Source organism: Manis javanica, chromosome X (assembly GCF_040802235.1).
Source record: "Manis javanica isolate MJ-LG chromosome X, MJ_LKY, whole genome shotgun sequence".
Taxonomy (NCBI): Eukaryota; Metazoa; Chordata; class Mammalia; order Pholidota; family Manidae; genus Manis; species Manis javanica.
Window position 1 is genome coordinate 33,039,735 of NC_133174.1, and position 23,570 is coordinate 33,063,304.

Genomic DNA, 23,570 nt, shown 5'->3' on the forward strand with positions numbered 1-23,570 from the left:
GGTTCTATCAGCAGGGAAGCAACTAGCCAGGCTAGAAAATGGGGGGGCGGGAAAAAAAGACTTTCTCTCCAAATGTCTTTTTAATAAGCACGGCCAGAAACTGTCCATGAGTGTGGAAACTGTCCCCAGGAAGCCCCCGCAACTTACATACTATGCCACTCTGCCTCAGCTCACAGCAGAGTAGAGCGCAGGCAATTCTCTCAGGCAGGGAAGGATTATGAAGCTACATTCCTGGTTTCCTTTGGCCTCTCTCCCGGTTCCTAATGAAAACTCAGAGGCCACAAACTCAGGTCACATAGAGTCAGCAAAGCAAAGTCAATACCAAATGTGTTTAAGTCTCAAGTCTCCCCAGTACATAGACATGACCTTCTATATGCCAGGCACTATTTTTTTAAGTGCTTTATGTACATTGGCTAATTTAATTTTCCCAACATTCTGACATCAGTTATTACCCTCCGTTTTATAGATGGGCAAAGTGAGGTGCCCAGAGTAACCACCTAAGGCCACACAGCTAGTCAAGTGGCAGAGCCAGGTTTGAACCTCTGCAGTCTGGCTCTACCCTGTCAACTACTGTGTTGTCTTAGCTTTATTAATTCTACAAGCTTTATTAAATGACTGCTATGAACAAGGCACAGTGATAAGGTACCAGGGGTTGGGGAAGGGACGATGAACAAGCAGTGTGTCCATGAGGGCAAAGTATAACATTTTAAGATCAAGTTAAACTAATTTAGATCTTTGAAGGGGTTTTGAATTCTTTCCAAGGAAGGCGCGTTGAATAAATATAGCACTTTTGAAAATCTGCCTTTGTATATGGGTGTTCATTGTACTGTTCCTTCAATTTTTCTGTGGGTTTGGAATTTTTTTTTAAAAATAAAATGATTTTTAAAAGAATTAGCCTTAATAGACTATCTGGGGAAGGATAAGCAAGAAACCAGGAGCAGTGGCTGCCCATAGAGAAGCAACTAGGTGGCTGAGGAATGGAGGTGGGAGAGCTACTTTTCCTCTGCATACCCTGAATAGCCTTAGAATTTTGTGACACATGCAGGTGTTACCCATAACATCTGCCATTAACGTGACATGGTTTGGGTGGAATCTCAGGAAACAGCAGAGTTCCCAGACTCCAAGGCCCTATTCAGTAGTCAGCCATTCAGAGTTGTGGGGGGGGGGGGTCTTAGTGGGAAGCAGTTAGAAACACACCATCCACCCTTTGGCTTGACAAATATATGCCTGAGGAGGAAAACCAAGTGCAGCTCTTGGTCCTGGCTTTAGTTAGTGTGAGCTCAGTGAGGTCTTCAGCCATGTGGCATTTATCTCCCTCAGGGAAAGGTAAGCTTTCTAAGGAGGGGCCTGGAGCCTGGTAGCCCCGGGTCTCCCCCAGCCACCCCCAATAGCTGCAAGCACAGTGCCCAGCACACAGGAGGGGCTCAATGGAATGCTTGAATGACTGCCCACCTTCTGCAAACGGCCTTGTGGCCCAGTGCTTGCTCATTTGTATGTGTGGGTACCTCTTGGGGCCTCGATGTCATAATTATCGCCAGTTAGCAGTGCTTCCCAGCCTTGATACACATAGAACGTGATGTTTTTATGACGCGCTAGGGTAAACAGTAACCAAGTGTAACACTTGGTTCACAGCTACCCAGCGTGGTTGCTCTGCTGCTCAAGGCCTGAAGCTACCAGTCAGGGACTTGGGCCACACCCAGACACAGCAGGCCACCCTGAGGGGCTGGCCCACTGGCAACCCTCTCACTCTTGGGCAGCTCTGGGTTCAGTGGCTGCGGGGGCCATTTGCACTGCCTCTGAAACTAGCAACCTAGATAGGGAGAGGGCTGAGAGGGCCGCTAAAGGGCAGCAGGGCTTCCTAGGGTTGGGCTGAGTGTAAGGGTGTGTCCAGGTCTGGGGGCAATGCAGGCCTGAGTAGTGGGCTGGAAAGGGCGCACTGCCAGCTCTGGCTGGCCCACAGCCAGCAAGTCTGACTGAACTTGGGCCAGCCCTGTTGGCCCACAGACTCTGTAAGCTGAACTGCTCCAGCGCTCCTTGGCCTCTTTGTTTTCACTTCCCCACAGCTCTCCCTTAGTGTTTAGGAATGTGCTTTGAAGGTTCCAGCGTGTTTCGCCTCTGCTTAGGGAAACCAAGAGCACAGGCTGGGCTGAGGCCAGATGGCTGCAGGGAGAGCACCTGTGATCACACTGCGAACGCCCCAAGGGGCAGGTGGAATCTGGGGGGCACAGAGTCAGGGGCACTTAAGCCAGCCCCCCTTCTCTGCTGGGAGATTTCGTTTCCAGGGCTAAACCTTGGAGAGTCTCGGGTTTGTTTTGTTAAGGGAGGCAGTATTCCCTTACCAGCTCCCCCAGAGAGCCTACATTTGTCCAGGAGCTTTTGGGGATAAGCTACACTCTTCTATTTGTGCAGGGCAAGAGAGAGAACTGCAAGGAGTGTTCAAGCTAGAGAAGTTGCCTCCTCTATTTGCATGAGACTCATTTTTCCTGTCCTGCCTTGGGAAAACAGTCAGGCCCTCCAAGGAAAGTGAAGTGAAGGGTCCTGGCCCAGATGGCATCTCTTACACCTTCACCCCCACGAAGACAGTCTCACAGCCAGGCTGCCCTTCTGAAAACCTCGCTGTGCTCTGGGTTAAAAGTAGAACCCTAAAAAAAAAAAAAAAAAAAAAGTGGAACCCTCCAAGTGGCTTCTTTCTTCTCTTCTCCAGCCCCCTTGCCCGCTGTCCTTCATGGCCTTTGTTACCAGACAGAGCAGAGACCAGTCTCCCCTGCTCAGTCCTTTGAGGGCTTATTGCACTGTAGCTTCCTTTGCCCAGAATCATGTTTGCCCACAGCAAGTGCTTAAGTTCTAAATGACTTAAGTATCAAGCTTCTTCAATGACCAAGAGCACTTAAATCTCTCGCTAACCAGAAGTTGCTTTCCTCTTCTGATTCTGTTTTCCAAAGCAGGGAGCTCTGGGTTCTGGTCTTTGGCCACTAACACATCACCTTGAGCTAGTGTTTTCACCCTCTGAACCGATTTTCTCAGCTGTGTTAAATGGGGCCTCAATTAAAGCCCCAGCGGCTGTTCATCAAGATCTGCACGTGCTCCTGTTTGCCAGCTGTCACTTTACCCCAAAGTTGGGCCATTTTGATCCTGCCTGGGTCCTGGTTTTAGTGGGGTCCCTGGCCTTCAGCTGAGGATTCTCCCTCTGCTTTTCCATGGTCTGTTTAGCTTCACAACACATACCCGGTCCTTGGGCTCCTGGCACAACTGTTCCTTTCTGTCCTCACAGCCATCCATATACAGCTCCAGCTCCTGTGTGCAATGGGGCCATGGCACATGAGCAATAACTCCAATGCCACAAGGGCACCTGAGTCATTTTTCTGCAACTAGCATTGTCTGTTTGGAGCTACAGGAGACCTCCATCCTGCCTGGTCATGACACAGGCCCTGTTTAGTTACGTGGGGGCTCTGGGTTTTTTTTTCTTCCTAATTTCCATTTCTCCTTGATTTCAGCAGAGTTAATGTGTACTCCGTGGCTCTGCTGAGGGTAAACACACAGTGCAATCAGAGGCATCCCTTTCTCCTCTCTCTCAGAAGATTCACTTTCTCTGCCCAGGTAATGATGGCCTTTTCCTCCCAACTTCCTCTCAGCCTTCATACATTTAGTGCCCGTTGCTCTGGATAGACTTTAATTAGGCACCAATGCACCCAGGGGCAAGAACCAAGGACCCCTCTCGGGCTGAGCAAATGGGGCTCAGCTCCAACACAGGAGTCTGCAGCCAGCCTCCCCTGGCTGGTAAGTGATGGGCTGCCAGCAGGTAGAGGAGGTTGTCCATTCTCAGCTAATGATTGCCTTAGGCACCAAGTGATGGAAAATCCAGGAGGGCTGGTGAGCTGCTGGGCGCAGCCTGGGACAATCATATGGACCAGTTTAATGTGGCTGGGGGAGGAGGGGGGTAGTGGCAGAAGGAATATACTGTGTGTGTGTCTGTCTGTGTGTGTGTTTCCTGGTCTCTTTTCTCTTCCCTCCCCATTGTCTCTCCCTCCTTCTTGCTCTCGATTTCAGTTTTCTCTTCTGTTTCTAGCCCACGCGAGTTGAAATTAGAAAGGTCTTTGCATTCATTTATTTGTTTTAATAAAGACAGCATTTTTAAGCAGCATATTTGCAGCAATTGAGTGTTAAACTAAACACCAAGCCAACTAAATGTGTTAGGGGGAAATGAAAAGTCGGTTTACCAGAAACATATAATTAACACGTTCCCTGACTTTTCCTAAGCCTTTGTCTGGCTGAGGACAAGACAGAGGAACCATAATCAACTTTAATAAAATGAAAGATGGTATCAAGGCAAAAGGGGAACAAAAAAGTTTGGAGTGGGAAACAGTCAAGGGGGGGTTCTTGTGTTACAATAAGTATGTTTAAAAATGAATCTTTTGTTGCCTTATTTTTAGTCAACAGCCATTTTCTCCTTCCAACTACAAAGGCTCCAGAAGCTCTCGTTTTCACTGTACCTGCTAACGACTGAAGCTGAGACCTGGGGCGGGGAGGGGGAAGGTAGTACAAGGAAAGGGCAGGAGATGCATGGGAGTTTCCGGAGCCTGATCTACCCAGGCTCCTGGAAATTATTGCACAACACCAGAGTCTTAACAGCCTGACTTCCAATGAACTGTTCCTCTCCTCACCCCTTGGAGAAAGTGAAATAAGAGATTAGACCTTCAATAATCTCATATGGTGATGATCAATCAAAATCCAAAGAAGAAGGCCAATTTATAGAAATTGTATCTGCTTCACTGGGCAGCTGGAACCAAGGAGCTGAAAAGAACACTGTGCTAGCCTTTGATGTGTGAAGTTGCCTAAAAATGACAAATGCCAAAAATCATTGCCTATACACACAAGGGCTTTTCAAAGGGAGAGGGTGCTGAGGCCTGTCTCGGGGGATCACTATAGAGACCTGCCTGCTAAAAGGCGCAAGCACGTGTTTAGGCCACATCAAAAGTATTTATTTTTATTATCTTTTGGCTATTTTAAGTTGGCATTTCCATCTTTGTTTGTTTTATGGCCAGTGAAGTTTATTTACTGAATTGACTTTTAATGGATCCTCTACTTTGTTCTTCAAAGTTGGCTTCTAGGACCCTGGCCTTTTTAGCTAGGACCTCTCTTACCTTTGTAACCAGCTCTCACAACCAGCCCCTCACCCCAGTCCCCATCCAGGAGGTGAAGGGCTCAGCCTCTGTTAACTCCTTGCCTGCTGGTGTCTTTTCTCTGTAGCTACTAATCACCTCCTTTTGATCACTGCCAAGTTCTCAGGTTGAAGGAAGGAGAAAGGACCTCTTGACCATTCTGGCTGGCTTTCCACATGAGCCTGAAAATGTCGACAAATTTGAAACATCTGCCGACTGCTTTGGTCTGATTGCTAAAATATGCCGACCTCAAGCCCCCTCCTCCCCCCGCCCCTTTTAATCTGTTTCATATTCACAAATTAAGCATTTAGTCTGGGTAATAAATCAGGGCGGTTTACGAGACTCACACGAGACAAACAAGCGAGTAGGGCGCAACACAAGCCCCAGGAAACGGAGTGCGCAGAGCTGCCAGGAGTTGAGAGCTCCACGCGCTTGAACGCTGAGAGCAGCCCTGGCGCGCCCTGACACGCCGCCAGAACCCACACTTTGGCCGGTCCTCGAGCGGGCGGAGTGAAGGGGTGGCAGGGGTGCAGTCCCAGCCTGGGCTCACACCCCCTCCAACCTTCCGCGCGAACCCGTGGCGCCCAGCCCACCCCAGCTCTGGGCAACTCGGCGCCCCCGCCCCGTCAAGGGAGGGACGGCTGGCGAAGGCTACAGCCTCACCCTATACACACCCTATGGTGGGCCCATTATGTCTCTCCAACCCAGGAAGGCTGGATGTCCCCTCCCCTACCCCTCCCATCCGGCTGGGCACGGCCTCAAAGATCCCAGGCCCACACTCCGCCAAGAAGCAAACGATCCCTCTCCACATCCACGTGTGACCTCCTGGGCGCTAGTCACCGCCGTCCCCCCCATCTCTACGCGTTGCCTCCTCCCAGGTTTCAGTTCTGGCAGCCACAAAGCTACTTTCAGATTCTGAAGGGGGCCGCGGGAGAACGGCTCTCGTTTAGAGTGAATCAAGGCTTAAAAGAGACGGGAAGGGGAGCAAAGGCACAAACAGGGCCCAGGCTTTAGCGACCACCCAAACTCAGGGGGATACAACCCGTGTGTTTCCCACCCTCCAGGGTGCATCAGCGAAAAGCGGACCTGGACTGGGACTCTCGGGCCAGCCCCAGTCTAGGACCTCGGCGGACCCCGAAGGGAAGAGTGATCCAGGTCACCCCATCCAGGCCTGAGTCGCCCTTCCAGGTTCAAGTTCCCTATCGACTGGTGTTCTCGACGCTATGGTGGGACGCGGCGGCAGAGGCGGACGGCGGGAAATCGTAAACAAGCAGCCCACCCCGGACCAGGGGAGGAGGCATAGGAACAATTCCCCCACCTCGCAACACAGAACACACATCGCCCTTCCCCTCTTATCCTAGCACACATTCCGACTGCGAAAGCCATTACCGCCAGCGCGCGAGAGACTTTTTAAATATTTACAGCCCGCTCTCCGCACGGTAGCCTGATCCATCTTGTGGGCGCGGAGGCGGGGCGCGGGGCTCCGCTCCGGGGGAGGTGCGGAGCCGGGGCTGGGGGGCGCCGGCCGCCTCTCCGCGTCTCCCCCCGCGCCCCCTGGGTCCTCCCGGAGCTCCCCGTCTTGTCCCCCCATCAGGTAGGGCGGGGGTCGGAGACTGCGCGAAGCGCGCCCCGGGCCCTGCCGGGGCCTGAGCAGGAGGGGGGCAGCGTCAGGGAGGAGGGAGGGCCCGGAGGCTGATTTAAAGGTTCTCACCGGGAAGCGAGCGAGGCACAGACCTGAGAGCCGCCGCGCGGTGAAATCCGAGGAGCTCTCTTGGCAAGGAGGGGCTGTCAGAGGCCATTTATCTCTCGCCAGAGTGGAGGCTCGGCTCCCACACCGCCCGCGAGTAACAATGGCAGCGATCAGCAGCTCTGCACGCGCTTCAGTGCATGAATGGATTGCGGAAGATGCCTGCGCTCCTTTCGGCTCAGGCGGCTCTCCAAACGCCCCCTCCCCGCCTGCCGCCCCCGCCTCCCCTGGCCCGCCCTGGCCTCCGGGCGGAGAACGCGCGGTGCGCCTCGGGGTGCGCCTCCGGTCCCGCGGCGCGGTCACTCTCACCTCGAACCCCTCCCGCCCTCCCCCCTCGCCGCCGTTCCCAGGGCCTTGGCACCTTGCCGCCGAGTGTCATTAGGGGCTGAAACTTGACACAAGTCTTCGCGACGCAGACACCCCTGCCAGCCCCCTCCTTCCTTCGTTCCCCTCGTGGCAAGTTTACTTTCAAGGAGTTGGTCGGTGTTTTCTCCTGGAAGGCTGGCCGTGCGCGGGCCCAGGGTAAGGGGGCGGCCTAGGGTGTTGCGCAGACCTGCGATACGCACACGCACTCTGGGCACCCCCACCCGCACCCATACGTCTGGCCAACTTTCGGGTCAGCGGCACAATCATGTACTCAAATTCTCGGCTGCTTACAGTCTCGAGAGTTCGGGGAAGCCACAGACGCCTCGAGGTCGGCCGCAGAAGTGTTCCCCCTCAACTCTGCAAAGCAGGTCTAAGAAAAGCCCCTCTCCGTTGCTGCCTAGGGCTGGGAGCGATGGGGAACGCAGTGAGGGATAATCGGAGTCCTCTTGGGTTTGCTTTGGTGGAGCTAAACCAGAATCTCGGGATGTTTTAGTCCCGGAGGTCGCCGAGCCCCGGATGCGTCAGCCTGGGTCGGGGGAGGAGGCACCAGGCGTGGGCACTCGCAGCGATCCTAAGGCAGTGCCAAGTAGCCCGCGAGAAGAGGCCGAGCTGAGCCTGGGTTGAGGGAAGGGGGCCACACGTGCGCAAAGGGCAAGGCAGCGTAAAAGCCGAGACGCACCCGGAGAAGCAGAGCGCGACCGGCCAACCCAGGAGACTGGCGAGGACAAGAGAGAAGCTGGCAGCAAGACAAAGCGGGAGGAGAGGGCCGAGGCGGCTCAGCCACAGACCCGGAAACGCAGGAAGGAGCAGACGCCCGAGCCCCAACGCGGAGGCGTGCGCAGTCAGGCTCTACCTGGCATACCCCCGTTCGCGCGCCCAGGGGACGCTGACTCGGACTTCCAGCGGGGCCTACTGCCAGAGCTGATCTTTGGGCTTGGGCCGGCTTGGCGAGTCAGCTTGGGCCTTCCCTGCACCTGGCAGCGTCCCCGGGGTGGTCTTAACTGATTGGGATCCCTCTGGTCTCCCCCTCTCCTGGAGCCCGGGACAAAGGTATGGGTTAGAGGAGCTTGGCACCTTCTCGGGACACGAGCACGGCCCTCGGAGACCTCCTCTCCACCTTGGGCAACTCTTTATCTGACTTGCAGGCGCTGAAGAGCCACCACCCTCCACGGAATTAACACTGGGGGCCTCGCAAGCTCAAAACCCTTACGGCAAAACCCACACCCTGACTTTCCAACAATCAGGAACCAAGACTGGATTTCCCGCAACAAGGAACAGTGTAATGTGGGAAGAGGTCCCCAGCCTCGGTTTCTCACCGCTCCCTGTCACCGACTGCACACTGGGCCCAGCAGCGACCCCCCCACACACCCGCCTCCCTCCCCACTGCTCTCCCCACCCGACTACCCCACCGCCTAGGAGCGCGCCTCTCCTCCCTCGAAAGAAGCGGAGCGCTTTCCCGAGGCTCTTGGATTTGTGCACACTAGCTGCACCCACCCTATCTCACACACACGTCTAGCCCTTCCCCTCTCCCTGCTGGTGGGTGCCTCGCAACCTGACTACCTAGCCCTAGCTCACAGTCACTGGCAGAGCCGGAAGCCTGGGAGATAGGGCAGAGGTGGCCAAGGGAGAGGAGAGGAAGGGGCCTGTAATGGAGGAGGGGGCTCAGGCCTGAGAAAAAGAAAGCAGTCGGGAGACACAGCCTGCAGGAAAGGGGGAGCATAAAGGGAAAGCCAACACTAATCCCTCAGCCTGCCTACGTGGGGCCTGACAGTTTACAAAAGCCTTTTCCCTGAATATTATCTCATTTGCGCCAGCCTCATCACCAGGCTGTGAGGGAGGTAGGGCAGATAGCATTACCCCCATTAGCAGAGGAGGGAAATGGGGCCCAGAGAGGTTGAGAGGTGTGTACCAAGGTCCTAGAACTAAAAGTGGTGGAGGAGGCCTAAGGCCTGGGGTTTCCTGCCCCCAGGTTCACTTTCCTGTTCAATAGAGCTGTGTGTGAGTGTGAATATCTGTGTGTAGGGGAAAGGGAATGGCTGGACAGCAATGAACAGTTCAGTTAGGGAAGTCTAGGAAGGAAGGACACAGTCCTACACCTCTTCCTCTACCAAGTCTCCCCTGCCTCTCGGTAACAGCCTTGGACCTGGCCCCAACCCACCTGCCCAGGGGTAAGTTGTCAGGGCCCGGCTGTGCCTTCAGCAGTGGCTATCCCAGAGGTCTTGTATGTTTGGGAGGCCCGACTCTGCTTGTCTGCTCAGCTTTTCTCTCTGCTTGTCATCCCCTCCCCCAGCCTCGGCTGCAGGATGCCTTGCGTCCAACTGTGGTTTCCGGGCAATAAAACAACTATTAAAGTCTCAGGCACGGCTGGTGATTTGCATCATATCCTCTCGTGCATGGATTCAATATTTAATACACAATATTGAATACGGATATTAAAAATCAATAGCTGAGGACCCCTAGGGAGGCAGCACTGTGCAATCTTGCTTCGGGAACACAACCAGCTCCTCCAAAAAGACAGGAACGGCAAGTTCAGCCAAACTGAGCCTAGCGCCAGGGAAAGTGAGGAGTAGTGAATGCTTCTCAGCTTCCTGGTATGCTTAACTGCACCATTTGCAAGTCTAGAGCTAAACAGAGGCCAAAGGAATGATATGCCCCCAGGCTTTACTAGCTGGGGGTGGGTGCGAGGGTGGGGTAGGATTTGTTTCCAAGCAAGCTACCAGGCCGATAGAACTGCTTTTTTGGTTACTGTTTGCGTTTTTGTTTAATTCAAGTCTGAGTCCTTCAGGCAAGCACTCAACTCTTCCCACCATAACGACTCCTTCCCCAGACCTCATGACATCCATCACCATGGGCCCCATGGGGAGTCGTTGGCATAAATTTACAGGGAGATGGAATAGGAATTCCAATGGCTGAGAATATTCTTTGCACAGTAAAAGAAATGTGAATGCCTGATACCAGGCTCAGAGTCGCAGGATCTTCTGAGACCCCTCAAGACAGAGACCCTCAGGCCATGGGACCTACTCAATGGCCTGGTGCTATCTGGGTGATGACAGAGGGAAGGGGAAAACTATGAGAAGGGGTCTGAGACATCAAAGCACTCTTGCTCCAGAATGAGAATCCAGATTGTCTGTTAAACCACCAGGAGAAAAGTGAGCTCCTGGGACACAGAATTATCTTTTCAGGCCTGAAAAGGAACACAAATTACTCTTTTTTTAAAAATCAAAACATAGAAATGCACTTTACCCTACACAGAAGCAAGGTTCTCACAAGCTGATAGGGTACAGGTGAAGGAGAATAACCACCTTTGAGAGGCTTCATTTTTTTCCGCTACAGAAAGAGAAGAGAAACTAAAAGTGGGAGACACACTTAGATTATCTAATTGGAAGGGCCTGGAGGCTTTTAGATGCCAAGGAACTAGGTGAACTTGACTTACCGAAGTGCCATCCTGGACACCATTATAATATTAGCTTTATAGATTCTCTTTTTATCATAGCTTAAATCATTATGGACTGAGTTGGAAATCTTGCTCTGGTTATAAGTACATGGAGAGGACACCTCAGGAAAATCCCAAAGTGGCCGTCCAGGTAAAGGTTAGAAGGCAGGGAAAGAGGTGTTGGAAAATGACAGTTGATGAGCCACTGGCCTTGTCTCTTTGTTCCCTGACAGTTGTCAGAGACCCATCAAAGGGAGGGAACAGGCGCCTTTCTCAGAACTGTTACAGGAAAAACTGACCCTCTCTTGCTGCTACAGATCCCCTCAGTGGTATTCTCAGACACAGCCCCCTGGGAGTTTGTGTGTATTTATGTACTTCAGGGCTGGGGGTACAACCACTTTTACAAGTGAAACCCACTTGTGAAACCCACTAGCAAAAGTTCTATTCAGAGGGAAAGACGTTCTAAGGTGGGCATTGGATATAAAGCAACTGCTCTAGCACCATCAGCAACGTCTTCTTCAGTCCTTCAGCACTACCAAACTGCCTCACTTGTTCCCACTTTGGCCATGGGGCCAGGCTTGGGGCCTTTTACAGACCCATGCAGACCTGAGAGCTTGCAGACCGGATACTTTGCACCTAGAGGGGACATTATGGCTAGGGTATCAGACAACAGGCCAAGGAAGAACGGAGGCACAGCTGGGGGGGAGGGGGGCTGGGCCCAGAAGGGCTGGCTGGCACAAGCTTAGAAATGACTACGTTTGGGGAAGTGTACTCCAGAACCCACTGAGGTTGACAAGACACCTCCTGGCCCCATTTGGTAGTTCAAACCGAGAAGGAAGCAGCCTTGGCCCTTTTGGGTGACCTAGGCCCAAAATGTAGAAGTGTTCCTCTGCATCAAGTCCCTAGTGCTGAGAAGGATTGAGGGCAGAGCAGGAGGGAGGGGGTACCTTTGTGCCTCCCAACACCCCACCCTTCTGTAACATTTTCCTGGAACTGAAGTCACTATAGGAGTTGCTCCTGAAGCCCCTCTGGAACTGTCACTACCTCCTGGTGCAATATAGCAAGGACTATGGCTTTCTGCTGAGAGGATCCCCTGTATAGTATTTGTGCTCACCAAAACAATGAGCCTCAGGTTCTGGCGCAAGGCCTCACAGTTCTGGTAAGACTCTACCTCCCCTTCCGTGCCCTGCAGAAGAACACCCCCGCTCCCGAACTGCTGGGGTGAACACGGAGCCTGAAGCCAGGGTCAGCAGAGGCAGGGTCCCCCACAACCAACAAGTTGCTGGCGGAGATAACAGCTGTGGGAAGGGGAGGAGAGCCGCAGGCAGCCACGACTGAACGGTTGCGATCTAGAAAATTCAACAAGATTCCGCCGAGGTGGTGGCGGCGGCTCCAATTAGCTGAGCCAACTGGGAAGGCAGAGAGCGAGGCGGCGGCCCCGCCGATAGTGCCCGGGGCGAGCAGGCAGGCGAGGGCGCTGGGCCTCGGAGCTCCCTGGCGGCCCTCGCCCGGCCCCTCCCGCGAGCTCTCGGAGCGCGCCTAGTGTTTACACACTGTCCTTCCGACACGGGATCAAGTTTCAGGCCGCGCTGGAGGCGCCGGCCACAGGCCCGGGAGAAGGGAAGAAGGGGCGCGGGATCTAAGGCTGCGCTGCGCGGACTAGAAGGCCTGGCTCGCACAGGCACAGCTAGTGCAGCGGTGCCCCCCAAGCGGGGTATGAGGTAAAGTCCTTCGGGCAAGGTGGGCAAGGGCAAGTGTGGCTTGTGGGTACTATCCGCAGGGAGAAGCATCTCCCAGTCCCAAGAGCGAACTTACTCCGGCCGAAAACTTACCCCTGCAAGGGGAAGAATTGCTCAGAAGCTTGGCGCAACGAGGGCTCTGAGCGCCCCCTGTGAGCTCTTCCCCCCAGTCCTTCAGATAAACTACAGGCCACACTGGGCGCTGGGACGGCCTGTGGGCTAGAGGAGGTACGCGCTACTAGAGAACTCGAGCTCCTCGGCGCGCCCCAGGGCCGGAGGACTCGCCGCTACACGCCTTCTCTAACCTGACTGCGCGGGTGCCCCACTTCGTCAGGCGGCGGCAGGTGAGCCTCCTGCAGCACAGGCACACTGTAAACAGCTGCGTGCGTGCCCTCCCCGCCCCGGGCTGGGAACCTCACCCAAACACCCTGTCGCCTTCTCTCCAGCTCCTGGCAGAGCCGGGAGGAACGTGAGGACGGGGGGTGGGCAGGGAGGCGCAATGCTTTTGTAGCCGAGCCTGGGGAAAGAGGGCCCCCAGCCCAACCCTAGGCCACCAGGTCCTAGGAGCGAGCGTTCGGAACCTGCAGGGGTGTGGGGTGCTGCGAGGAGGGGAAGGAGTCAGCGCCTGCCCCCTCCCCACTGAATGTCGGCTTTGTTCCGGAAAACAAGGGAAGCATTAGGCTGCTGCCCCCGGGGAAACACAGAACTTCTTTTTGAATCTAGGGAAGGGCGGTTGACTGCGCTACGGGGCTCCCGAGACAGAACAAGGAGGGGAAAAGCTGAGAGGGCGGGCGGAGACAGGGAGACTCCGGAGAGAGGACGACGGACAACATGGTGGGGGGCGGGAGACCCGGGAACCCGACTCGGCGCGAAGGTGCCGCACGAGTTCCAGCGAGCAGCCGGCCCGGCCAAGTGGCGCCGGCCCAGCCGGCGGCCGTGCCAGCTTCCTGCCCTGCCCAGGACCGCGGAGCAGTAGGGAACGCCACCGCAGGCTGGCCCAGAATCGCAGGACGACAGCGGGGGTGGGGGCGTAGGGGTGAAGCCGCAAGTAAACCCGGAGTAGAACTTTCCGCACTCCCCCACCCCAGTGGGCTCGGACTCCGGGCCTGTAGGGCGTCGACTCCGGGCTTTCAACCTTGGAGGAGAAAGGGGGCAAAGGCCCAGGAACCTCCCCCGCGTGGATGGTGGGGGACAGTCTGAGATGCCTTTGGTCTCATTTGCTGATCGCTAGTCCAATCGGCTCCCAGGTCCGCTGTGCCGTTCCGCGGGGCTAGGTCAGTTCTAACCTGGCCGGTAGGAGCGGACAAGGGAACGGGCGAAAGCAAACCTGGAACCCCGTAGGCTCTTCAGCTCCGCGTCCTCCCCCAACCATCACCTCTCACCTCGCCCTTCCCTCACGGAAGAGAGGGAGGGCACCCAGGTTCTGCCCCACCCCCAAGGGGCGCTCCCCTCCGCCTGGGAAGCTCAGACTGAGAGCAAGGGTTTTCCCCCTTTCCCCTGGGCTCGCTGGGTTTCTAACTTCCTCTAAACCTCCCTCCCTCGCTCCAAAAAGCCCTGAGGAGAGGAGCCGAGAGGAAGCACGCCGCTAGTGTGCGAAATGAAGACCATGTGTGAGGACGGCGGCATCAAGAGTGCAGCCGCCGGGGGTGAGGGGTGGCGAAGGCCCCCGCGTAGCCGGAGGCTCGGGGCAGCAGCAGCCAGCGCCTCTGCTCCGCGTTGGGGACGCGGAGCCGCAACGAGCAGCAGCGAAGAGACTGGGCTGGCCTCATGGCTGGCGGCAGGGAGGGGGTGCTGCTGCGCTGTGGGGGGCGGGGAGCGGGGACGCAGCCCCAGCTTCCTGGGCCGCAGCTGCGACCGAGGGCGCAAGAGCAGATCGTGCTCGGTGGCGGCGGCGGCGGTAGCGGCAGCGGCTCAGGCCCGCCGCGCTCGCAGCTGAGAATCAACAAAGGGAGGCGGTGGACGAGCGGGGGAGGGGCGCCGCCGAGCGTTCTCTTGCTGCTGTGGAATAATAAGAAATAATTAATAATGATAATAAGAGAAAAATCCCCGGGCTTTCATAGCTCTGGGTTTCCGTGTGGCTGCAGCGGGAAGCGCGCTGTCCTTGAGGCGGCCTCTCTCGCCTGGTCTGCCTGCCCCTCCCCCTTCCGCGCCCCCTCCCCTCCCCGGGAACCGGGAAGAGAAAGGTCTGCAGCTGACAAATATTATCCATTCTCCCCATCGATCGCGGAGTGTACAGATGTGAGCGCTTGATGTGCCCGCGGAGCGGCGGATCCTCCCAGCTCGCTCGCTCTCGCCCAGGCTCCGCTCGCCGCCCCCTCCTCCCCCTTTGTTCTCCTCCCCTTTCCCTCTCTTTAAATAGATTTCAGGGCGCTGCCTGTTGGAGAGCAGCTGGCGATCTCTCCCAAGAGAGGGAGCGAGCGCAGCCCGAGGTGCCCTGTCACCAGCTTCCCCTCCCCCACCTCGCCTTCTCAGTGTGGGCCCACCCCCACCTTTCTCCAGTTTCCAGAACACCCACGTCCACTGCACCGCAAGTCTCTCGGAGCCTTTGGACCGCTCGCTATCCCCGTGCTGATCCTTGTGGCGGTGTCTGTGAAGGGAAGGGAGGGGGTGCAAGAAGGGGACCCGGGGACGTGCGGGAAGAGCCGAGAGTCGGGATCTTTCCCCGGCAACAGCAGGGACGCAGCCCCGGTCACGCCGAGAGAAGACAGTTTATCCATTAGGGAAAGTCGGCGGAGGCAGCCTTTCATTCCTCTTTTGAAGATGGCAGATTAAGCCGGCAGCGTCTGGCCTCAAAGGGGCCGGCCGCTCGGCGAAAGGGTTAACCCGTCGGCCGGTAATCGCGGGCACGCACACACACACACACGCGCGCGCGCGCGCGCGACGCGCCCTCCCCACCCTCCCGAGCGCCCGCCACAGCCCGCAGTGAGCCCGGGGCTGGAGGGGGGCTACTTGGGGGGAGGGGAGGGGCGGGCTTAACCAGGCCGCTCGACTGAGCCGAGGCCACCTCGCCGTCTGTCACTTAAATAATTGTCCTCCGCTCCGCTCGGTGCGGTCACTACGGGCTGTTAACAGGCAGTTGCAATCAGTTTCCGAAAGGTCAGCCAAGGTCCTCCGGCTCTCGCAGACGGAAGGCATTACGAAACCGCTTTTGTATCTGCAGTCACTTTAGAGAAAGAGGCGAGGAGGGGTGCACCGCAGCGCCGCGGTCCTGCGAGCCTCGGGAAAGGGGCGGGAGCCGCGGGGCGGGTGAACTCGCCTCCCCGCCTCCCGCCCCCGCGCCCTGGACCCGACAGCGGGGAAGCCACCCGGCAAGTGACCCAGGCCCTCCCGGTTTACATGGGGAAGCAGGAAGGAAATGGGGAGCCGGCGGCACGGGAAGGAGGAATGAGAGGAAGTGGGAGAGGCGTCCTGGCTCCCTTAGGCCCATCTGCGACCCACAGCAGGACCCGGCCAGGGGAGGGCGGCCTTGGGTGCGGCAGGACCCTTCTCGGACTCTCAGGTTCTCGACGTCGGAAAGCGGGGCGGGGGTCGGGGTAAAAACGGAGACCCTCGCAGAGCGAGTCCCCGTGCGGTGTCTGAAGACGCTGCCGCCGCCGCCGCTAGAAGTCGTCCATCAGCAACCAGTCCAACCTGCCAGTGATAATGTGCGATCAACACCAAATCACCCCCGCCAGGCGCGATCCATCATCGCTGCGCGCCGCGAGCCCGCGTGAGGCTGACTCGGGGCTGGGGGCGGGGTGGGGGGTGCGGACCAAGAGGCGGCCCCCCCTGGGCACTGCGACTCTGCACACCTAGCTGCCCCTCCCGGAAGCCTGCACCCCGGCGTTCACTCCAAGTTCCCCAGCCGCAAAGCGTAGATCCGGTGGCTCCGAGTTCCCGGCGTAGGTGACTTCGGAGTCCTTCGCGCCCTGTTACCCAGATTACACCCTACAAAGACAGCCCTTCTTCGGAGCTGTCCTGCCCGTCCCTTCCCCCTCCGAGAAAGCCTGGCTGGCGGGAAATTAATATTTAATATCGTGAAATTGATTAAAGGACTGGAAGCCGACAATAGGGTAGGGGCGTAATTAAAGATCTGAGAGTCGCGGCCGCTCCTCGTCTGCCCCAGCAGCATGCGGCCTTTTTAAGGCTGAGGCAGGGTCGTGCGGGCTGAGCTCGGCGATCCCCTGGTTGTGGCCTGCCCAGCCCAGATTCCGTCCTGGCACCAGAGGGCATGGGTGGACTTGTACTAGAGGTGGTGCATAATCTAAGCGCGCCAGGGGCTGAGCGGAGAGCCGCGCCTCCCTTGCTTAATCGTGGGCTTCTCTTGGCCGCAGGAATCTAAGGGTCGGGTGCTGCAGTTCTTCGTTACGAGTTCGGCACAAAAGTGCCTTCCTGTCATGGGGAGCCGGCGCGTCCCCTCTGCGACTCCAAGGTTCCCAGCGCAGTCCTCACACTGGGCCCCTCTCCGAAGCTGCCTCCCACGCAGCGGGGAGTCAAGTCCACCCAGTTCTGTTAGGGGGTTGGGGTGGAGGATCCTGAAGCCTAGGCTCTCTGGGGCTGCTCCCTGGTTCTTTCCCGCCCAGTCCCCACCTAGGGCCGCTCACGCTTGGGGCAGCTTAACTCGTTCAGCTGCACTGCAGATGGGGCCTGCCGCTCGAGGCTGCGGTCTCCAGGGAGTCGTCACCGAACCAGCTCGGCCGGCCGCCAGTCGTGTAGTTTACGGTTACTGCGCCTCTGGGAAGGGGCATGAGGCTGGACAGGCTAGAGGTGGGTCCACCCTGGTTTGGCTACCTGAGCAGGGCCTACTATTGAACTTAGGTAGGTGCAAGGTCAGCGATAACCCCTTGGTGCTGGCTACGGTTCAGAAATCTGATGGTTGGCTCAGTGGGAGGATGAACCCAGCTTGTGGAGACTGGCTCCAAAGAGCCACAATGAACTTTTTCTTTAATACGATTTACTTTTTGGTGAAGCAGTCTGTATGACAAGTACCAACAAAGTGTGCAGAGGGGAGAAACACACATAAACGAAAGCAGAATCCTTGACTCTAATCAGCTGGGGAGCCAGGAGGGCCTGCTAGGCTCCAGGCCCACTAAAGGAAGGTCAGGACTAGGGAGGAATAGGTCCATTCTCGGGTTTATGACTGTACTTGAACAAAGCATGGGGGGCTGCCTAAACTGGGGCAAAGGAGAGGTAATAGGGGCCACAAAAGGAAGGAAAGGCTGGTGTGACTGCTGCCTGGGTGGGTGGAGGAAGTGTTCTCCATAAGAATAACAAGCCGGTGCAAACATTATGCAGAATGACTATTTCACCAAAACAAAAAAAAAAGTTCACATTTCAGCCTCTCATGCTGAGCTGATAAGCAACATGCAAACTTTGGATGGAACCTTGAACCAGTGGGAGGTGTCAACCTGCAGTTTACAAAGGGCAATGGGAAGCTTTTCCGGGTACTTCTCTGTTCCTACCATTGTGATTCTACCTGCACCAGCTGCTCCCTAGAGGGGGCCTTCTGACCTCCCAACCTGAGCCGGAGGCGAGATCACTCAATGTACCGCATTCATCAATGCCATTTCTGGTAAATTAAACCTCAGGTTTTGGAGTGTCCTAGGAAGAAGACAGTATACAGTGCACATACCGATGTCAGCAAATGTGACTAGCGGCATACGTTCTGTAGCCTTTATCAGATAATGTGGTGGATTTCACAACCAAATGTATCATATTCTCCAAGATATTCCTGATTTCCAGAGGGCTGGGCTCTGGGTCTTGAGCGAGCAAAATCCCCTCTCCAGGGTCCCGGTGCTGTGTAATTGCGAAGCAAAGATGTTCAGGGCTTACTGGCCGAGCTGCCAAGGCTGGAAGAAATGGCTTGGGTGTGAGGCCTGCACCCAGTGGTACCCACCGGGGCCTCTATCATGTCTAGTCCCGTATACATCCTCCCCGAAGTCCTTATCTCATCCAGGGCCTATCCGTACCTCCTCCTAACGGCAGTCTGGAAGTGTTGGGTGATAAAATACCCTTTGCGGCCTGTCCAGGTAGGGCACCTGGCAGGGAGTCTGTCTGGGGGAGTCACTGGACCCGGTCCTCAGGGGCCCCTGTAGGCCAGGGAGGAGCGCCCCTCCTCGCTGGGGTAACAGCCGCACGCACAGGGTCCCAAGGGGCTGCCGCCAACCTCTCCCCCGGGCACTGACGGCCCGCGAGGCTGCACGCCGGCCGCCATCTTAGTACCCGCGGCGCTGCCCCCGGCGGTGGGACCGCAGGGCCGAGGCGGCCGCGTGGGTGTTCCCAAGCTGCTGGAGGGGCGCACGGGGCGCCGCGTCCGCTCCCGTCGGAGCCCCTCCGCGTAGAGGGTCACAGCGGACCCCTGGCCTGAGGTGACCGCTCCTGGTTAAGTGCGGCCTGTAGTCGCCCCTTGCTGCATCGCCCGCGCGTTTTTTAATTCCGAGAAAGGACCTCTTGTTCCCAGACTCCTGCAACAGTCAGCGCGTTCTCTCCGCTTCCGCGCACAGCCGCCCGTCCACGCGCCCGGGGAACTTGGGTAGTCGTCCCCGACTGCAACCCGCGGAGGGAGTTCCCGGGGGGGGCAAGGCCTAGAAACCCAGCCCTTCCGCACCATTCCAGGAATTTCTAAGTCGCTTTCAGGGCGAGGGAGAACTGGAAAGTTACCTCACTTTAAGGAATTTTGATTGGAGAAGACTGTCACTCTCTCCACTTTTTGACACGCATTTATGGAGAGTTTACTAAGGTCAAGACATTGTGTTAGATCCTCAGGGAATTCAAAAGTAGAGAAGTGAATTTTTCAAAAAGGCATCCCTGGCCTTCAAGTAATTTACCATCGAGGTAGGAAGGCCGACTTGTAAATGACTAACTAAACACAAATAAAAGGCACCATGAAATGAATGTAAACAAAGAGCATGCGACCTACAGTAAATGGCCTGGGGAAGGGCCAATTAATTATTTTAAAAATAACCTTTACTTCTAAAAATGTAGAACCGGTTCTGAGAAGGGAGGAATAAAAACTTACTAACACTGGGGCAGTTCAGGGTTCCAGGGGAGTAACAGCCATCACTTTTGAAAGATTGATGTTTAGGAAAATTGGTGAAAGTTTATTTAAACTAAGCAAAATTCCAAGAATCAGAAACTTTGGATCTACTTCTCAGCTCCTGACTTTAGCCTGGGTGGTAGAGATGCAATTTTACATCAAAACACAATACCCCCATGTGGAATCAGTGAAACTCCTACCACATTTCATAAAAAGAAAAGTAGTAGAAAATAAAAACTAAACGGAGGATTAGAAACTTCTAAAAAGGCTTCAGACTTCAAGAAAATGTGAATTAAACACACACACACAAAACAGAAAAGATCAGTCTATTTGCAGATGATCTCTACAAGGTGAACGTGCCGAAAACTGACCCAAGATGATTTGTACACAGGTTGGAAAGTGTGGGAAAATTAGTCATAGGTCAAAGAAAATTAAGCAAATAAAAAAATGAAGCGATTATTAACTCCAGGGGGAGAAAATCCTACAACAAAGGAAATGCAATCCCTGAAGCTCATTTGCCTCAGAAATAAAAAAAATAAGATAGAAAATACATGGAGTCACAAAGTAAATACTGGACATGAATTTAATAAGAAATTATGATTATAGCTCTATTGTGATAATAGGGGAGGGGAAGTATGATCAGAGAACAAAAATCCTCCTCTACCGTACTAGGAGGCCAAGAGATGATAGTTACAATGGATTATTTAAGAGAAGGTCACATCTAAAATTACTTAGAGAGATGATGGAATCTACCAGAAGGAACAGGCAGAAGAAGGGAGAGGGGTTACTCACAGGGACCTGCTTTTTTACACCAACCCTTTACATACTATTTGGCTTATAAACCTTGGGCAAATATTCCTTTGTTAAAAATAGAAGAATGAAACTGAGCACTCCTGAACAGTCACAATGATGTAACTAATGTCCTTTGAAACTATCTTCCTTTAACATACCCAACTCAAATTACCCAAAGTGTGGAAAGAAACAGGGAAGGAACTGCATGGATTTTGGGCTCCTGGCCTATATATTATCCTGATTATAAGGGAAGAGCAAGTCATCTGAATTTGCCCTTCTCAGGAGAGACACCATTTATGGATTTACTGTGAAAATACTCTTCCAAGTATTAATAGAATTCTGAATACCAATACCATCTGTCCAGTATAGAAATGAACAAGAGTAAGCTTTACAGGGCTTATTTAGAAGGCTTCCAAAGGCTTACCCTACCAGCCTATTGCTAACACCAGAAAAGTCCCTCTTTGGAGTGAAATTTGATTCAAATTGCTTTCTCCAGATGATCCTACACTTTTAAGTGTAAGTTATCTTCATCCATTACACATTAGTGTGAATTTTAGTTCACACGTAACTTGTTAGGATGTCAAACTCTACTGTACTACCTGTTAGGGTCTTACACTCAAATGCCTACATCCAGTATGTAAAGGCCTGCAGTTAACATCCCTTAAGGGCTTCACATCAAAACCAAAGAAAGCATACCCGCCCCCACCTCCCCCAAAATCCCCCCCCACCCCCCGTGCTGGCTAAACAAGACACATAAATAGGGTAACACTGTTTTTTAACTCTAAATAGAGCCTAGGAAGGACCCAGTAATTTATGAACACTGGACCCTGCAGAATAGAGGTGACAAAACAAAGAGTGAGTAAATGGGCCTCTGCTCCAACCTGCTGGGTCAGCACTGGCTTGGTCTGCAGCCTTCCGCTAGCCCACTCTGCTCCCAAGATGCCCTTTTGACCCCTATATCCTGCCCTGTGTCACCATCTCTTCTCTTGATCAGAGTGAGAATCTGTTTCTCCTCTGCCCTGAGAAAGCCTACTTAGTAACTTTGTAAGAATTCTTGAAAGGTGTGCCCATGGGCCTGAATTCCAGCCCTCATTCCCTGTCTTGGCAGAGGACTTTTGTGCAGTGCACAAACTGCAGAGCCTGATGCAGCGGCCATGCCAGAGAAGCAAGCTTATTTCAGGGACTACCCTGGAAGTTGCTTAGTTCTAACCCACAAGGTTCCTGTTGAATTTGGGTTTCTTTGGTTTCTAGAATCAAAGTAGCCAGCCCCACAGGCTCTAATCACCTGAAGGGAGGCTGCGGTGAGCCAGGTTCATCCAAGGAAATCAAGGTGAGGTCAGGAAAGAGGCAGGAGGAGGGTCGGAGTTCATCCTGGAATTCTCCACTAACTCTGGGGCTTCATTTTCATTGAGATCTAAAACATGAACATCATGCCCCAAAGCCTTTGCTGAAAATTAAATCTTCATGAGCAGAAGGAAAGCAGGCCAGAGGGTGCACATGCCTTTTGGATTTTCAAAAACGGGAAAATGATTAGATTTCAGATTTAGGGAAGGTGTGTCACGTTGAGGGAGCCAGAGAAAATAATAACTGCCAATTCCAAAGCAAAACAAAATCATGTTTTTCCACCACGTTTCTATCTCTGTCTCCTACTCGAGCCACAATGAAATAGCAGATCAAAGGCAGAGGCAAATACAATTATGTTGCCTGTGAAACCCCTAGCATGAAATTAGAAGTCAAACTCTCCATTCAGGGGTTAGAGGCAAGGATAATGGGAACCTGGGGCCTGAGAGATGTACCCAGCTCCTTTCAGTTGCAACACTATCCACGCTGGGTATTTCAAACCATACCTGGGGGTAGTGGACAAACATTTTAAGTATTAATTTATTGTGAGAGTAATACATTATTTTTCCCACACTTACTTTAGTTAATGCAATGACTATATCTCCAGCTTTGTACCCACATGAAGATATCTATATGTTGCAAAAAAAGTGATTGGTAAGTACATAGTGACAATAATGTTGCCTGAAGCAATAAAGTGTTACAATGGATCCCCCTCCAAGATGGCAGGAGGATAAGGGCAGCCAGATTGCCAGTCCTGTTCCCCACCTGCTTTCCCCTTCAACTGAAGGGTCTAAACCCATCTGATCCCAACACCTGATTCTTCCTCATCCCCTTCCCTCACTCACCTCACAAGCTCACAGAGCACTGTCCTTTGATATCATCTATTTTTCATAAAATCCATATTTGCTTTATGGCTCTTTTACCCCAGCCTAATTTTAGCTCTCTGACTCCCCCACCCCCATATAATTTATGTGGCCTCTTGAGGTACAAACTCATATTGTAACACAGACTATTCTGTTTAGAGCCACTGCTAATTAAGCTTAGCTCTCAAGAGTGCCTAGCATGGCTTGCTTGCTTTTTTCCAATGGCCACAAGTTCTTTGACACTCCTCCCAATGAGAGGTATGGTCTCTGTCCCTTTCCTTTGAATTTGAGTGGGCTTGTAACTATGGTAGAAATGACGCCTCATGACTTCTGAGAGTGGGTCAGAAAAGGTGATGCTGCTCTCATTTTGTTTGCTGTCATGCTGGTTTTTGGAGCCCTGAGATGCCTGCCACTGTGTAACTTCAAGGCCTATTACCCCCCTCAGCCACTATACTATGAGGAAGCCCTTGCTACATGGAGAGCCCCTAGTTTGTGCTGAGGGACACAGCTGAGCACCCATGTAGGTGAAGCTGCCTTCAGGTGATTCTACCCCCAGCTGTTGAGTCTTTCCACCAAAGTCCAGACCCACAGAATCCACAAGCAGAATTGAATTGCTTCTGAGCTCACTCCCTTGCAGCTGACATGCTATGACCCTCAGTTTCACAATAGTAAGTAGGGAAAATCAGTTTTATAAGATGTTGCTAAATCTATGGAAGAAGGTGATCTGGATTAACAACGTAAGTATGGACAGGAGAGCATTTTTGGTCATGACCCAAATCCTCCACCTTCCATGAATAATGTCCTGTTCTTTATGGAATCCCTATAGGACAGTGGCAGGTCTCCTCCTCATATCTGACCTCATATTTCCATAAAGGACCTGGTTGAAAGGACCCTATTTGTTGTTGCCACCTGACCTACATTGGCTGCACAAGGGAGCCAGTTCACTGGGTAGAAAAGATGGACCAGGCATTCCCACCCAGCTAGCTTTGCTCTCCTACCTCTTCTCTCCTCACATTTTTCTTGCTCCCTCTGGGAGGTTCTCATGTCAAGGATAAGGATGGACTATGGAAGGAGCATCATCTTATCTTCTTCCCAATTCCCCCCAAATCCCACAT

General features: G+C 54.0%; 1 protein-coding gene and 1 long non-coding RNA gene across 9 annotated transcripts in view; one reads left to right on the plus strand and one right to left on the minus strand.

Annotated features, from left to right (window-relative positions):
* BCOR (BCL6 corepressor) overlaps window positions 1-23,570 on the minus strand; it is a 108,787-nt gene that overhangs the window by 73,570 nt on the left and 11,647 nt on the right. For 5 of the 8 annotated variants that reach the window (XM_017667470.3, XM_017667467.3, XM_017667469.3 and 2 more), the window contains exon 1: window positions 6,871-7,019. The exons of 2 other annotated variants lie outside the window; for them this stretch is intronic. The gene's annotated coding sequence lies outside the window, so the exon portion shown is untranslated. Of the gene's footprint in view, window positions 1-6,870; window positions 7,029-23,570 lie in introns of those variants that run through there. One more of the 8 variants, XM_073227873.1, reaches the window with a different exon arrangement.
* LOC140847464 (uncharacterized) overlaps window positions 7,232-23,570 on the plus strand; it is a 58,048-nt gene continuing 41,709 nt past the window's right edge. Inside the window, exon 1 of the long non-coding RNA XR_012127493.1 lies at window positions 7,232-12,426. This is a non-coding gene — a long non-coding RNA (uncharacterized lncRNA). The remainder of the gene's footprint in view (window positions 12,427-23,570) is intronic.